The sequence below is a fragment of the Canis aureus genome, chromosome 3 (assembly GCF_053574225.1).
Source record: "Canis aureus isolate CA01 chromosome 3, VMU_Caureus_v.1.0, whole genome shotgun sequence".
Lineage (NCBI taxonomy): Eukaryota > Metazoa > Chordata > Mammalia > Carnivora > Canidae > Canis > Canis aureus.
Genome location: NC_135613.1, coordinates 11,622,815 through 11,639,202, shown reverse-complemented (window position 1 = coordinate 11,639,202; position 16,388 = coordinate 11,622,815). Strand labels below are relative to the sequence as shown.

At 40.7% G+C, this 16,388-nt stretch overlaps 1 protein-coding gene across 1 annotated transcript in view; it reads right to left on the bottom strand.

Moving 5' to 3' along the window:
• ZNF19 (zinc finger protein 19) overlaps positions 1-15,913 on the bottom strand; it is a 98,994-nt gene extending 83,081 nt beyond the window's left edge. The window contains exon 1 of the mRNA XM_077889845.1: positions 15,715-15,913. The gene's annotated coding sequence lies outside the window, so the exon portion shown is untranslated. The remainder of the gene's footprint in view (positions 1-15,714) is intronic.
• Positions 15,914-16,388: the final 475 nt, after the last annotated feature.

Sequence of the window (16,388 nt, the reverse complement as noted above, 5' to 3'; positions counted from 1 at the left end):
CGGCTCAGGTCATGATTTCAGGGTCATGAGATCGAAAAAAAAGTATTCTAAAATTGATAGTGGTAACAGTTACACAATCCTGTGAATATACTAAAAGCCACAGAATTGTATAATTCATCAGTTTTTTAAAATATTCATTCATTCATTCAATATTTGACCGAGAGAGTGTGTGAGCACAAGCAGGCAGAGTGGCAGGCAGAGGGAGAAGGAGAAGCAGATTCCTGGCTGAGCAGGGAGCCCCAAGTGCCAATCGCAGGACTTTTAAATCATAACCTTAGCCTAAGTCAGACACTTAACCGACTGAGTCACCCAAGTACGCCTACACTATTCTGTTTTAAGATTTTATTTATTGGAACACCTAGGTGGCTCACAGGTTAAATGTTCACCTTCAACCCAGGGCGTGATCCTGGAGTCCTGGGATCGAGTCCCACATTGGGCTCCCTGCATGGAGCCTGCTTCTCTCTCTGCCTGTGTCTCTGCCTCTCTCTGTGTCTCTCATGAATAAATAAATAAAAGCTTTTAAAAAAAATTTTTGAGAAAGAGAATGTGCTCAAGTTGTGGGGGAGGTGAGGGTGGACAGGCAGAGGGGGAGGGAGAAACAGACTCTCTGCTCAGCAGGATCCTGAGATCATGACCTGAGCCAAGGCAGAGGATTAACCGATTAACAAACTGAGCCACCTTGGCGCCCCCAAACTGTAGACTTTAAATGGATGCATTGTATAGGAATTATATCTCAAGAAAGCCATTAGAACAAACAGAAGAGAAACCTCCAGGGGTTTCCCAGTCCACACAGTACTTCTCCCTTCATTCATTCACTTCTATCCATGCTCTCTTCTTTGTACCAATTTTCCAACCTTTGCACCTGTGGTTTCTACTTAGAACATTCTACCCCAAATTATCACAAACTGATCTCTTTCTCATTTAGCTTCAATTCAAATGAATCCTCCTCAGAGACATTTTCCCACAAGTCTCTCTCTCTTCAAACGATGTCTTCTATATTCTGTCAAGGAACAAAAATTAGTTGAAGTGACTCAGGTTAAAGTGACTCAGGTATTTAGCTGATTGTATCAGGCAGTCCCTCAGGATGACAAAACTCCCTGAGCTGAAGCAGGATTGGAGTTTTTACATAGAGGGCACAGAGAGAGGGGCCTATGGTTAGGATATTGTCCCAGTTGCAATTTTCTTTATCTGTAACTGCTGCAAAGCTTTGCAGCTGGAATGATGGGTTATGTTGGGGTTTTTCATGATTGTTGTTGCAATCTTACTTTGGTAGCTGTTGAAACAGTTCTTTTGAGAGCTATCTTTGTAAGTCCTTTGAGTCATCTAATGCTAGTTAAGGTTCAAGGGAAGGGGAGGTAGAAAGGGGGAAACAGAGGGAAGGAGAAGAGAGAGAAAAAGAAAGAAAAAGGAAAGGAGATGAAGATTAAAACAAGGAAAACCAGGGTCTGTTTTAATTCTTTCATAATTCTTTAAAATGCTTCTCAGTACATAAAAGTTGTCTTAGTTATTTGCATGTTTATCTTCCATCTTTCATCCTCTGACAGGATGTTTCCACCTTGTTTGTCCACATAGCAGGTGCTTATTAAATATTTGATGGTTGAAGGGACAAATTCCACATCGACATGATAAATCCAGGATGAAACATAAGCAAACTATTTGACTTTTTCTAACCACACCTCTCATTTCTCCTGAATATAACTAACTTCTAAGGAAGCTATGGGCTGAGTCTCTATCATCTGGGTGCTTGTTAAAGCTATAAATTCTTGGGCTGCACCTCCACAAATAGGTTCATCTGTGCTTTTATTTTTTTTTTATTATTTTTTTTAAATTTTATTTATTTATGATAGTCACATAGAGAGAGAGAGAGAGGCAGAGACATAGGCAGAGGGAGAAGCAGGCTCCATGCACCGGGAGCCTGACGTGGGATTCGATCCGGGGTCTCCAGGATCGCGCCCTGGGCCAAAGGCAGGCGCCAAACCGCTGCGCCACCCAGGGATCCCTCATCTGTGCTTTTAACTACACTTCTGCCTTGCCCGGAAAAACAAATATATATTAAAAAGTTAAGATCAAAGTCTGTGTAATAGTCTGTGCAGTGCTTCCACTTGGGGACCTGTGTGTTAAGAAAAACAAGGAAGACTCAAAAAATAAAACTCAAAAGTAATTCCAAAGCTTTGAGTATGGTTTTACTTTCAGATAATATGAAGAGATCGTATTTATTTTTTTAAAGATTTATTTGTTTGTTTGTTTGTTTATTTATTTATTTATTTATTTATTTATTTATTTATTTATTTATTTATTTATTTATGATAGACTGAGAGAGAGAGAGAGGCAGAGACACAGGAGGAGGGAGAAGCAGGCTCCACGCCGGGAGCCCGACGCAGGACTCGATCCCGGGACCCCAGGATCGCACCCTGGGCCAAAGGCAGGCGCCATACCGCTGAGCCACCCAGGGATCCCCAAAGAGATTGTATTTAATTTTGTTAGACATTATGACATCATGGTTGTGTTGTATGTATATATACATTTATACATATATATATTTTTACATATATACATAGTCTTTGTTATTGATGTACCACACTGAAGTACTTATGGATGAGTTTATATATTTTGGATTTGCTTTAAAATGCACCAGAAAAAAAAGGGGGGAGGGGACAAACTGACAAAATGGTGATCATTTGATGATGTATACACTGAGATTCATTATACTACCCTCTCTACTTTTCTGTATGTGTGAAATTTTTATAATAAAATATTCTTTTAAAAATAGTCTCAAGTCCGTGATAACTACCAGTCCCCCCCCCCCCCCCCCCCCCCCCCCCCCCCCCGCCAAAAGGCACTTGGCACTTATGGTGGGAAAGTATAGTTAGAAATGTTGTGTATTTGTCCCAAAGTGAAAGATGAAGGGGAAGGAACAAGAAGTAAGGTTTATGGGCCAGACCCTTTGGGTACATTCCTCCATTGAATCCCCCCCAACACAACTCTGTTACAGTTAACACCCCCTTAACTGTGTGATGGAATTTAGCTTGGCTCATCCTGTGACAAACTGGTATTACATGCCTCCTGGTGGAGTATATGGGGAAGTACAAATCATCATTGAAGTGGTCCTCTTGCCAAAAAATGTTTAACTTCAATCTAATCATGAGGCAGCAGTCAAGTGCTAAACATGGATATTCAACCAGACAATAGGCCTGGACTCTTCAAAACTGTCAATATCACCAAATACAAACATTTCTTAAAGACAAGTATATTGCTTAAAGAAGACTAAAGACATAGGACATCAAAATGCAATGGGTGAACTTCAATTGGATCCTAGATACAAAAAGGCAGAAAAAAGACACTTATGGGGACAATCAGAAATTTTAAAAATGGACAATATATAATATTTTTGAAAAATATTAAATGTAGTGACTGTGATGAAAAAAAAAATAACCTTATGAAGTAAGTGGTAACCCTCTTTTCCAGACTAAGGTTCAGAGAAACCTTGCCCAAGAATCCAGAGCTGGCAAATGTCAGCACCCAAACAAACCAGATATCCCTGCCTCCAAACCATAAGCTCTTGGCTAGTGGATGCTTCTTCCTCTGAAGCATCCCCAGTAAGTAAGAGATAAGACTGTGACCTACATTATCTCCCAGGGTATGGTAGTAGCGAAAGGTGGTAAAGAGGCACCCCTCACTCTTGTCACCAGCAGTAATTAATTTATTCAGAATTTAATTGGTGTGTGACAATGATAAGAAAAAACACAAGCCAGTCCCTACACTCAAGATACTTCCAGCCTAACGAAGGAGACAAATGTTAATCAAATATTGGAACCACCCAAAGGAATATATAATAACAAAAGGTAAAAACAATGAAGAAAAGAAAGCTGATCAAAGCTGGGGGTCTATGGAAGACTTCTATGAGTTGTACTTTGAAAAATGAATAGAAATTAATGATACAGACAGAGGGAAGAGTATGAGTAAAAGGCCGATGGCAAGAGGGAACGGGACTTTACAGTAGGAAAGCCCCAAAAGCTTGCCTGGTGCAAGGTGAAAATGGAGGAAAGCAGACAGAACAGACAACATAGGACCCCAAAAGCCATGCCAGGTATTCTTTTTTTTTTAATTTTTATTTATTTATTTATTTATTATAGTCACAAAGTGAGAGAGAGAGAGGCAGAGACATAGGCAGAGGGAGAAGCAGGCTCCATGCACTGGGAGCCCGACGTGGGATTCGATCCTGGGTCTCCAGGATCGCGCCCTCTGCCAAAGGCAGGCGCTAAACCGCTGCGCAACCCAGGCATCCCTCTTTTTTTTTTTTTTTTAAGATTTTTTGTATTTATTTATTCATGATAGATACAGATAGAGGCAGAGACATAGACAGAGACAGAAGCAGGCTCCTCACAGGGAGCCTGATGTGGAACTCAATCCCTGGACCCAGGAACATGCTCTGAGCCAAAGGCAGAGGCTCAACCACTGAGCCACCCAGGCATCCCCTTGCCAGGGATTCTGTTTGATTTTTAAAGCAATGGAAATTGATAAAACCAAAAGACAACCAACAGAATGGAAGATGTGTGCAAATGACATATCAGCTAAAGGACTACTATCCAAAATCTATAAAGAACTATCAAACTCAACACCCAAAGAAAAAATAATCCAATCAAGAAATGGGCAGAAGACATGACAGACACTTCTCCAAAGAAGACATACAAAAGGCCAACAGAGGAGATCCCTGGGTGGCTCAGCGGTTTAGTGCCTGCCTTCGGCCCAGGGCATGATCCTGGAGTCCCCGGAGCAAGTCCCGCATCAGGATCCCTGCATGGAACCTGCTTCTCCCTCTGCCTGTGTCTCTGCCTCTTTCTCTGTGTCTCTCATGAATAAATAAATAAAATCTTTTTAAAAATGGCCAACAGACACATGAAATAAATGCTCAATATCACTCAGCATCAGGGAAATACAAATCAAAACCACAATGAGATCCCATCTCACACCAGTCAGAATGGAGAAAATGAACAAATCAGGAAATGACAGATGTTGGTGAGGATGTGGAGAAAGCAGAACCCTCATACACTGTTGGAGGGAATGCAAATTGGTGCAGCCACTCTGGAAAACAGTATGTAGTTCTTCAAAAAAGTTGAAAATAGAGCTACCTGGGCAGCCCCAGTGGCTCAGCGGTTTAGCACCACCTTCAGCCCAGGGCCTGATCCTGGAGACCTGGGATGGAGTCACACGTCAGGCTCCCTGCATGGAGCCTGCTTCTCCCTCTGCCTGTGTCTCTGCCTCTCTCTCTCTCTCTCTCTGTGTCTCTCATGAATAAATAAATAAATAATCTTAAAAAGAAAAAAAGAAAATAGAGCTACCCTACCACCCAGCAATTACACTAATGGGTATTTACCCCAAAGATACAAATGTAGTGATCCAAAGGGGCATCCACACCCCAATGTTTATAGCAGCAATGTCCACAATAGCCAAACTATGGAGAGAGCCCAGATGTCTATTGACAGATGAATGGATAAAGAAGATGTGGTATATATATATATTATATAACACACACACACACAATGGACTACTACACAACCATCAAAAAAAATGAAATCTTGCCCTTAGCAACAACAGGGATGGAACTAGAGGATATTATGCTTAGTGAAATAAGTCAGTCAAAGAAGGACAATTACCATATGATCTCACTCATATGTGAAACTTAAGAAACAAAACAGAGGATCATTGGGGAAAAGAGGAAAAAATAAAGATGAAATCAGAGAAGGAGACAAACTATAAGAGATTCATAATTAAAGGAAACAAACTGAGGGTCACTGCAAGGGAGAGGGGTGGGGAGATGCAGCAATTGGGTGATGGACATTAAGGAGGGCACGTGATGTAATGAGAACTAGGTGTTATATAAGACTGATGAATCACTGATCTCTACCTCTGAAACCAATAATACATTATATGTGAATTAATTGAATTTAAATTTTTAAAAAGACAACAAAATCAAAAGTAATAAAAGCGATGGAAAGTTATTATTTAAGCAGATGACAAAATCAGATTTCAGGTTAAAAGACAACAACAACAGACTTCAGCTGCAATGTTGAGAGGATAGTGGAGCAAAATAGATGTTGTTAGACCAGTTAAGAGATTATAGTAGCCAGTGGTAATTTGGATTAGAGTGAGCAGTCTACAAAGATGGAAGTGGCCAGCCAGATCTAAGGGATAATTGGAAGTATATAGGAAAATGCAAGTGAAGGAGGTGTTGAAGAGATTCTTAGGTTTCTAGATTGTGCAGTTGGATGGAGATGCCATTTTCTGAAAGAGGGAACAGTGGAAGAAGGCCAGATTTGGGAAGATACGAGTGGAATTGAGGAATTGATGTATTTCTTAGGTCTCCAAGTGGATGGGAAGAGGAAGTTGGATGTGCAAGTCTGAAGTTCAGAAGTCTAGACTGACATGTTCATTTGGGAGTCATCAACTTATAGTTACTGAAATAAGGGTAAGATGGCCTCAGAAAGGGAGGAGTTAGGAGTTAATTCCAATTCCCTGGAATTGGATGGTTCTTAAAGAGAAGGCAACTGAGACAGAAATACTGGAAGGGAGCTGTGGAAGGGAGAAGGTTGAGTGAGGAGCCTGAGGGAGAAGTGGTGGGCTGGAGAAAAGCTTTAGTGTCATTCTCACTACTTCTAGAAGTGCTGCCTTCTGCCACCAATGGCATGTTTTTCACTAGTGTTGGAGGATGGTTGATGTTCTTCTCCACCTGGTGGGCTCTACCATTCACCCTCCAGGTAAACCTCTGGTAGCCTCCACATCTGCTGCCATTGCTTCATGGGGAAAGTCGCTCTATCGCTGGGCTTCTCTCCTGGTATCCTCCAAATAAGCAATTAACTTATTTATTAGCTAATCCCTTAGTGATGTGCAAAATTTATGGGCAATAATTATGGTATAATCATACTATGGAATACTATGTAGCAGAAGAGAGAGAGAAATTTCTCTGTGCACATATATGGAGAGCTCCCCAATTCATATAATATATATTTTATATATTGTACATTACATTATACATTATATACTTATACACAAATATGTATTTTTAAAAATTTTTTAGAAGATTTTATTTATTTGTTCATGAGAGGCACAGAGATAGAGGAAGAGATATAGGCAGGGGGAGAAGCAGGCTCCCTGCAGAGAACCCGATGTGGGACTCATCCAAGGACTCTGGGATCATGCCCTGAGCTGAAGGCAGATGCTTAACTGCTGAGTCACCCAGGTGTCCCACATATATGTATATTTAAAGAAAAAAATCAAAGCACAAGATCCTGACTCATGCTTTTATATTTTTTTCATGCTATCTTTTATATTAAGGGGAGAATATATAAATCTATATTCGAATGTGTTTGTATACGCCTATACACCATGGAGAATACATGAGACACTAAAAGCAGTGACCCCATAAGGAATAAAGCAGGTTGGATTGGAGATGAGGAATAAGGATGAAAGGACAACTTTTACTGTATGACTCTTTATCCTTGAAATTTTCTGACCTTTATGACTATACCACCTATTCAAAAAATTTAATCAAAAAGCCTGGAAAAATGTCATTTCCAATTTTCATGAGTTCATGTTCTATATTTTCTAATGAAACTGATTTTGGCTGGTATGATATTTTTGTAATTAATTTTTAAAGATAATTAGATTGTAGATTCACAAACAGTTAAGAGAAGTAACACAGAAGGATCCAATATACTTTTCATGCATCTTCAATATTTTTTAAATGGCACATAGTAGTGATGAAATGTGATGAAAATTGCCTGTATTTTGACTGTATTAATGTTAATATCCTGTTTGTGATGTTGTATTGCAGCTTTGCACGATGTTTTTATTGTAGGGGAAAATTAGGTGAAAAGTATATTGGATCCTTCTGTATGATTATGGATATATATAAACCTGCAAGTAGAACTGCTATAGTTGTATGTTTATCTTTCCAAGAATCAATAGATTGTTTTCCATAGCAACTATACCATTTTGGGGACTCGCCGCCTCTGTTCCCGAGTGGCCGCTGATGGCGGCGGAGGCGCGGAGCAGGAGCAGGAGCCGGAGTCGGATCCGCCCGCCCCGCCGCGCCCCGCCGCGCCCCCCGCGCCCCCCGCGCCCCGCCGGCCCCTCGACCGCGAGCAGGGCTGCGGGCCGCCTGCTGGCCCTGGCGCTGGCGCTGGCGCTCGTGCAGGCGGCGCTGGTCCGGCCCGCCGCCGCGGAGCCCTTCCCTTCTGCCGTCACTATCAAGTCATGGGTGGATAAGATGCAAGAAGATCTTGTCACACTGGCAAAGACAGCAAGTGGAGTCAATCAGCTTGTTGATATTTATGAAAAGTATCAAGATTTGTATACTGTGGAACCAAATAATGCACGGCAGCTGGTGGAAATTGCAGCCAGGGATATCGAGAAACTTCTAAGCAACAGATCTAAAGCTCTGGTGGTTCACTTTCCTTGATCGCATGGGATAATCTTGTCTCTTCAGTGAAGAAATGGAAGAGCTAGCAGAAATGAAATACTTCAGTAAAGGTCACAACAAATTTATCACAGCTTTGCTAGATTAAAAAACATCTGTGAAGGCAAAACTCATCTCTGGTGTTAGAGCACAAGGGATGTTAGTGGATGCTAGTAATTTCTGTTTTTTCGATTTATATGCATCATATGAAAACTTCTACCTTGTTAGAATCATGATTCATACACTTTTTGTATGTATGCTATTATCAACAGTAGGTTAAACTAGGAAAAAAGTTGCAAACACCTGTATAAAATTATAGAATTGGTCATATTATGAAAATATTGATATGTTGAGGTTAAAATGTTCTTTGAAACATAGTTCTATATAGTATTCACTCTAAGAGGCTTTAGGATTATTTCACCTAAAATAAATTTTTTACAAAGTGTGTTTTTCCCCTATAATTAGCTAAAAGCCAGGAAAGAAAACGATGTCTTCATATGATCACTTAAATGCCTCTATGTCATAAGAAATTAGCTAACTGGTTTTACATGTTTCAACACTTCTGCTTGAAAGCGGTCCTGAAGCATCTTTGTAATTAGTTTATTAATTTTTTTCTTGCTTATTTAGGCTGTTATACTAGAAACATGAGCTATTCTTTACCCCGAATTTTGTAAAAATAGAAGCAGTTACTATATAATTGTCAGCCTTAAATTAGATGACATATGAGAAAAGTCTGTAGCGTAAGGTGTGGCACGTGATGTATTTTCAGTAACAGTCAGGTTTTTTTGTTTTTTTGTGTGTGTTTTGTTTTTTCTTTTTCCTCTGTGGAGATCTTATTTCAGTCTGCTGTTGGAAATGGGTGGATTTTCTGGCTTGTTGGCAATACAAAGAAATGAACATTTGTTGCTTTGAAATATGCATCATTTTATGAGAGCATTAGCCAGATGAAAAATCTGTGTTGTAGATGGCGTTTCTCAATGTGCTGAGTATGGGCTAAATGGACATGGTATCTTAATTTCATCTGCTACTTGGTTTTACATTCTAATACTGTGACTATGTAATATGTAAAACTGGCAAAATTATTTTAGGAACAATAAATACGTTCATTCTCTTTGAAAAAAAAAAAAAACTATACCATTTTGCTTTCCCACCACCCACAAACAAGAGTTCCTATTTCTCCATGGCCTTGCCAACACTTGTTACTTTATTGTTTGTTTTTGTTACAAGTCATCTCAGTGGATGAGAAGTGATATTATACTGTGTTTTGACTTGCATTTCCTTAATGACCAATGATGATGTCAGTCATCTTTTTATAAAATTGTTGGGCACTGCATATTTTTTTCGAGAAATGTCTATTCAAGGGTATATGGTTTTTTTTTTTTAAAGATTTATTTATTCATGAGAGACACTGAGAGAGAGAGAGGCAGAGACACCAGCAAAGGGAGAAGCAGGCTCCATACAGGGGGCCCGATGTGGGACTCCATCCTGGGACTCCAGGATCATGCCCTGAGCCCAAAGGCAGACACTCAACCACTGAGCCACCCAGGTGTCCTGATGATTTTTTCTTTAAGATTTTATTTGCAGGGATCCCTGGGTGGCGCAGCGGTTTAGCGCCTGCCTTTGGCCCAGGGCGTGATCCTGGAGACCCGGGATCGAATCCCACATCGGGCTCCCGCTGCATGGAGCCTGCTTCTCCCTCTGCCTATGTCTCTGCCTCTCTCTGTGTGTGTGTGTGTGTGTGTGTGACTATCATAAATAAATAAATAAAAAAAATTAAAAAAAAAAAAGATTTTATTTGCAAGTAGTCTCTGCACCCAATGTGAGGTTCAAACTCACAACCCTGAGATCAAGAGTCACAGGCTCTACTGACTGAGCCAGCCAGGTGCCCCCAGGGGTGTATGATTTTTAATTGTATCATTAATGATATATTTTAAAACAAAGGGATTTTTAAAAGATTATATTTGTTTATTCATGATAGACACAGAAAAAGAGGCAGAGACATAGGCAGAAGGAGAAGCAGGCTCTCTGTAGGGATCCTAATGCGGGACCCAATCCCAGGACCCCAGGATCACTACCTGAGCCAAAGGCAGATGCTCAACCACTGAGCCACCCAGGCATCCCTGGGGTAGGATTTATAGCTTCTCCAGTTTAAGACCAGCAGGAGGCCTGGAAGTTAGGGTATTAGTCACAGGAATGTTGAAATGTCCCACGTCTCAAGGTCCTAAGTAAACAAAGGAAAGTGCACAGAAAGGGTATAAAATAATATAGCCTATATTTTAAAGAAGGATGGTTATCACAGGACTCCCTCAGAGAGATAGTTTGAACTGGCTCTAGGCATGGCAGTGTCTCTGGGGGAACAGCCAAGTTGCAGTTAAGGCAAAGAGGTAAAGGAACATTCTAAAGAATCTGGGAATGACGGGGAATTTTATCTGCATTGGAATAAGGATTCCAGGGGGAAAGAATGGAAGGAGGAAGCATCAGATTAGAGGGAGCTACAAGTATGGCAGTTTCTAGAGCCATATCAGAAACTAGATAACATATGAAAATGTTTTGCCTTCAAAACACCTAGATATGCTGGATCAACTCTAACAAATATTTTCAGATTAGAGCTAAACTTGCAAGACAATAAGGTAATCTCCCAAGGCACAAAGGTAAAGAGGAACTGAAAAGCAGAACAATAAGAGTACACTTACGCTGGTACTAGCTCAGCAACCCAAGGGTTTGGATTTTAATACTAGGAGGGGAGACCTTAGGCCCATGTAAGGCAGGGAGTTAAAATTTAGACTCTGCACAAAGTCAGGACCCTCCAAATACTAAACATGAATGAAAAGATGGATTCAAAAGAAATTTCCTTTTTCTGGGAAGGAAAAAAAAAAAAACCTCTCCCCCTAAGAATCTAATCATGAGTGTTCCTTCACATGGGCTTGATGTTCAAATTATCTGAATAGTCTGGGACCCCAAGTTGAGAAATTCACATGAAACGGGTTTCCTGTCCAGGTATTTTACTACCGAAAAAGAGGAGAAATGGGTGTTAGGATACCTAGCAGTCTGCCATTTCAGTCTATATTTTTGTTGAAGAGAAATATGATCAATACAACACTTTCGGCGATAATAAAGGACTACATTAACACAAAATTGGGGGCAAACATGGACTCGAAATACAAGATCAAGAGAGAAAAGGAATGATGTAAATTTTCTAATATCATTCCTTTTGAAAATGCATGTTCTAGAGTTAAAATTCCATTTAATGGACATCTGGGGTTTAGAAGAATGAGTTAAATGACAGCAGCAGGAAGCAAACAAACACACTTAAAATGAGTGTAGGACATTCATTCCACAGGACAACGATTTCTGCAACAAGTCAATGGCATGAAAAGATTAAAAGAGATTTAAGAGAACTAAAAGTAAGTTTGAACCTTGTTTGGATCCTAATTTTAATTAACCAACTATAAAAGACATTTTGAAGACAACTGAAGAGATCTAATTATTGGTGTAATGCGTCACTGTGACTAAGCAATTACAGTTTTGGAGATGCATACCAGGAGTTTGAGGGAAAACAACACATGCCCAGGATTTACTTTATAATCCTTCAACAAAGGCAGCAAGCAGGAAAGAAGAAATACGGCAGTCTTGATAATGGATGACGAGTATATGGGTGTTAATTGTACTTTATATGTGTTTAAAAATTTCAAAGTCAGAACTCAAAATTATTTAGAGAACACATGAACCAAAATTCTTATTTTTTTTTTTACAGGTTTTATTTATTCATGAGAGAGGTAGAGATATAGGAAGAGAGAGAAGCAGGCTCCCTATGGGGAGCCTGATGTGGGACTTGATCCCAGGACTCTGGGATCACAACCTGAGCCAAAGGCAGAGACACTCAACCACTGAGCCACCCAGGCATCCCTGAACCAAAGTTCTTAAAGAGGACTAGTGTAGCATATAAATTACACTGGAAATTTCTTATCTTCCACTTGTGGAAGCCAAACTGACAGTCGACTTTTTTTTTTTAAGATTTTATTTATTTATTCATGAAAGACACAGAGGAGAGAGAGGCAGAGACACAGGCAGAGGGAGAAGCAGGCTCCATGCAGGGAGCCCGACGTGGAACTGGATCCCCGGACACCAGGATCATGCCCTGGGCCAAAGGCAGGTGCCAAACTGCTGAGCCACCTAGGGATTCCCACTTTGTCTACTTCTATTATAAAATGTCAGATCAGTGATCACCTGGGTGGCTCAGTGGTTGAACCACTTAACAAGTGGTTGAACCACTTAACAAGTGTTAAGTAACCACTTAACAAGTTTACTTAACAAGAAGATAAAAAGTAATGGCAATATATTAGTCTTTGTATTTTTCATTCATTCATTCATCCAATGTGGTTTGAGTACCTATTATGTGTCAGAGGCTGTTCAGGGCACTGAACATATATAAGAAAATAAAACAGACAAAAAAACTTTACATTTTTGTGGCTTTCAATTTTTATCCCAGTTTAATTGAGATATAATTGACGTATAGCACTATGTAAGTTTAAGGGGTACAGCATAAGATACATATTGTGAAATGATTTCTACAGTAAATTAACATCCATCATCTCATATAGATACAGCAAACAAGAAAAAAAATTGTTTCCTTCCGTGTGATGAGAACTCTTAGGATCTACTTTTTTTTTATTAGATAGAAAAGAAACAGCATAAAATTTACCACCTTAACTAAGCATAAGTGTACAGTTCAGTAATGTTTAGTATATTCACATTGTTGTAAAAGAAATCTCCACAACTTTTTCATCTTGCAAATATGAACTCTATACCTACAAAACAAGATGCCTGGTAATCACCATTTTACTTTGATTCTGTGAAATTGACTACTTTAGATAACCTCGTGGAAGTGGAATCATAAATTCTTTGTCATTTCGTGACTGGCTTATTTCACTTCACATAATATTCTCAAGGTTTATCCATGTTATAGCATTTCCTTCCTTTTTTAAGGCTGGATAGTTTTCTGTTGCATGTATACACCACCTTTTGTTTATTCATTCAATCATCAGTGAACATCTGGATTGCTTCCACCTCTTGACTCTTGTGAATAATGCTGTTATGAACATAGATTTACAAATATCTCTTTGACATCCTGCTTTCAATTTTGGATATATACCCTGAAGTAGTATTGCTGGATCATATGGTAGTTCCATTTCTAATTTTTTGAGAAACTGCCATAATGTTTTCCATGGTGGCTGTACCATTTTACATTCTTACCAACAGTGGACAACGGTTCCAATTTCTTCATATCCTTTCCAGCACTTTTCTTTTCCTTTCTTTCTCTCTTCCTTTCTCCTTCCTCCCTCCCTCCCTCCCTTCCTTTCTTTATAATCATCCTAATGGGCATGGGATGATAGCTCATTGTGGTTTTGTTTTGCATTTCTCTGATGAATAGTAATATTGAGCATCTTTTCACTTTTCATCTTCTTGGTTAGGTTTATTTCCAAGTATTTTATTCTTTTTGATGCTAAATGAGTCTCTTGATGTCCTTTTCAGATTGTTGTTAATATACAGAAACACAACTGATTTGTGTTGATTTTGAATCTTGCAGCTTTGCTGAATTCAATTGTTAGTTGTACTAGGTTGGGTTTTTTTAATGAATTTTGCTTTTAATTTTTATTTTTTTATTGATGTATAGTTGATATGCTCTAGTTTTCTCATGGACTATTTAGGGTTTTCTATCTATAAGATCATGTCATCTAACAATAGAGATAATTTTACTGCTTCTTTTCTAATTTGGATGCCTTTTATTTCTTTTTCTTTCCTATATGCTCTGGCTAGGACTTCCAATATGGTGTTGAATACAACTGTAGAACTGGTGAGAGTGGGCATCCTTGGAAAGGCTTTTAGCCTTTCACTATTATGATGTTAGCAATGGATTTTCATGGATGGCCTATAATATGTTGATGTCATTTTTTTCTATTTCTAGCTTGACTGTTTTTAGCATAATAGAATGTAGAATATTGTCAAATGCTTTGTCTGCATCTATGATGTGTTGTTTTACCCTTCATTTCGTCGTGGTTGTGTATTACGTTGATTGATTTTCTTATGTTGTAAGATTCTTGGATTTCTGGAATTAATCCCATGACCAAATGGTGTATAATCCTTTTATTTATCTATTTTTTAGATTTATTTATTCACGAGACAGAGAGAGGTAGAGACATAGGCAGAGGGAGAAGCAGGCTCCATGAAGGGAGCCGAATGCGGGACTCGATCCCGGGACTCCAGGATCACGCCCTGGGCTGAAGGCAGACACTTAACTGCTGAGCCACCCAGGCGCCCCGGTGTATAATCCTTTTAAGGTGCTGTCGAATTTGCACTGCTAATACCATGCTCATCTCTGTATTGTTTCAATTTTAGTATGTGTGCGGCCAAAGTAAGAACTCCTGTGAATTTATTTTTTAAATAAGGAATAACCTACCTCCCTTGAATTCCAAAAAGTACTTTGCATTTCAGTTACCAAATGAGTAAACGTCTCAAAGAGCAAGAATTCTTTCCCATGCTTGAAACACTGACAAAAATTAAGACATACTTGCTAGTTCATCCCACTGTTTCCTTAGCAGAAATAGCATCATCTCCCACATGATATACTTTTTTTTTTTAATTTATTCATGAGTGACAGAGAGGGAGAGAGGCAGAGACACAGGCAGAGGGAGAAGCAGGCTCCACGCAGGGAGCCCGACGTGGGACTCGATCCCAGGACTCCAGAATCACTCCCTGGGCCAAAGGCCGGCGCTAAACCGCTGAGCCACCCGGGGATCCCATATACCTCAATTCTTCTTTGGAAGGTGCTGTGTAACAATCTGACCCACAGAAATCAGGCAGATTTGTAGGTTCTAGGAAACCCTATGAAACTTGCTTGTAAACATACCCAAATTGTTTAAAATAAATGAGCGTGAATAAGAGGCACCGGGAATTCAGGTCGACCTTTAGGGTACTTAACATACAGCCCCTTCTGGTAGTAATACGGATAGTGTGTGGAGCCTAGCGGTGGATTCATTTTCCTGCCCAAGTAGAGATCCAAACCTACAAGCCAGGTACTCAGGATTATAAAGGACACAATTCTTTGGGGGGAAAAAAGTTCCAGGGACCACACATTTGCTGTCAGCTACTAACAGCTACCGGGAATCCCTGTTTCTGCCTCTCATCGGACTCGCTGGGGCGGCCCAGGGTGAGGAAAAGAAAAACGTACAGTTCACTTATTTAACAGGTGTTTACAATACCTAGGGATGTGTCAGCTTCCGGGAAGCCTCCTGCCACATGTGGCCCAGACAGCGGGCAAACGAGGAAGAGAACTTCTCCACAGGGTGCGGGTCCGAGAATGAAGCTGGAGGAGGCAACCGAAGGGAAACCTCCCCAACCGAGGAAAACCCAGCACCTGCCACCTAGAGCGAGGCTCGGCGGCTGCTCGCGTTCTGCGCCTGCGCCCTGAGCGGCCCTTCGGCGCCCGGGACCGCGCATGCGCCCCGGGCTGCACCGCCGCCCCCCTCCGCCCGCCCGCCCTTGCATTGGCGCCTGCGCAGCCGTAGCTTCTCCTCTCTCTGCTTTGCTCCCGCCCGCTGCCTTGGCGTTGAGGGCTCGTGGGGCTGGGGTGGGAGGCGGGCTGGTACCAGCCGTGGGATACTGGCCAGTTACCCGATGGGCGGTGCTCTGGCTTAGAAAGAAGGGTGATTGCACAGACTTGAACGCATTGCTTTCTCTGGGAAGCTCAGACGCCACCCACCCTCCTGCCGCAGCTGCCCGCGAAGCATCGAGAAGCTCTCTCCGGGGGGGATTTTAATCTTGTTTGCAAGCAGCCCGGCCCTGGGGTTCTTTTTATCTAGAAACACCCAGGTGATGGGCGCCTCAGAAATATCCTTTCTTTGTCTTCCATAGAAAGCTGAATTATAAAGCTGAG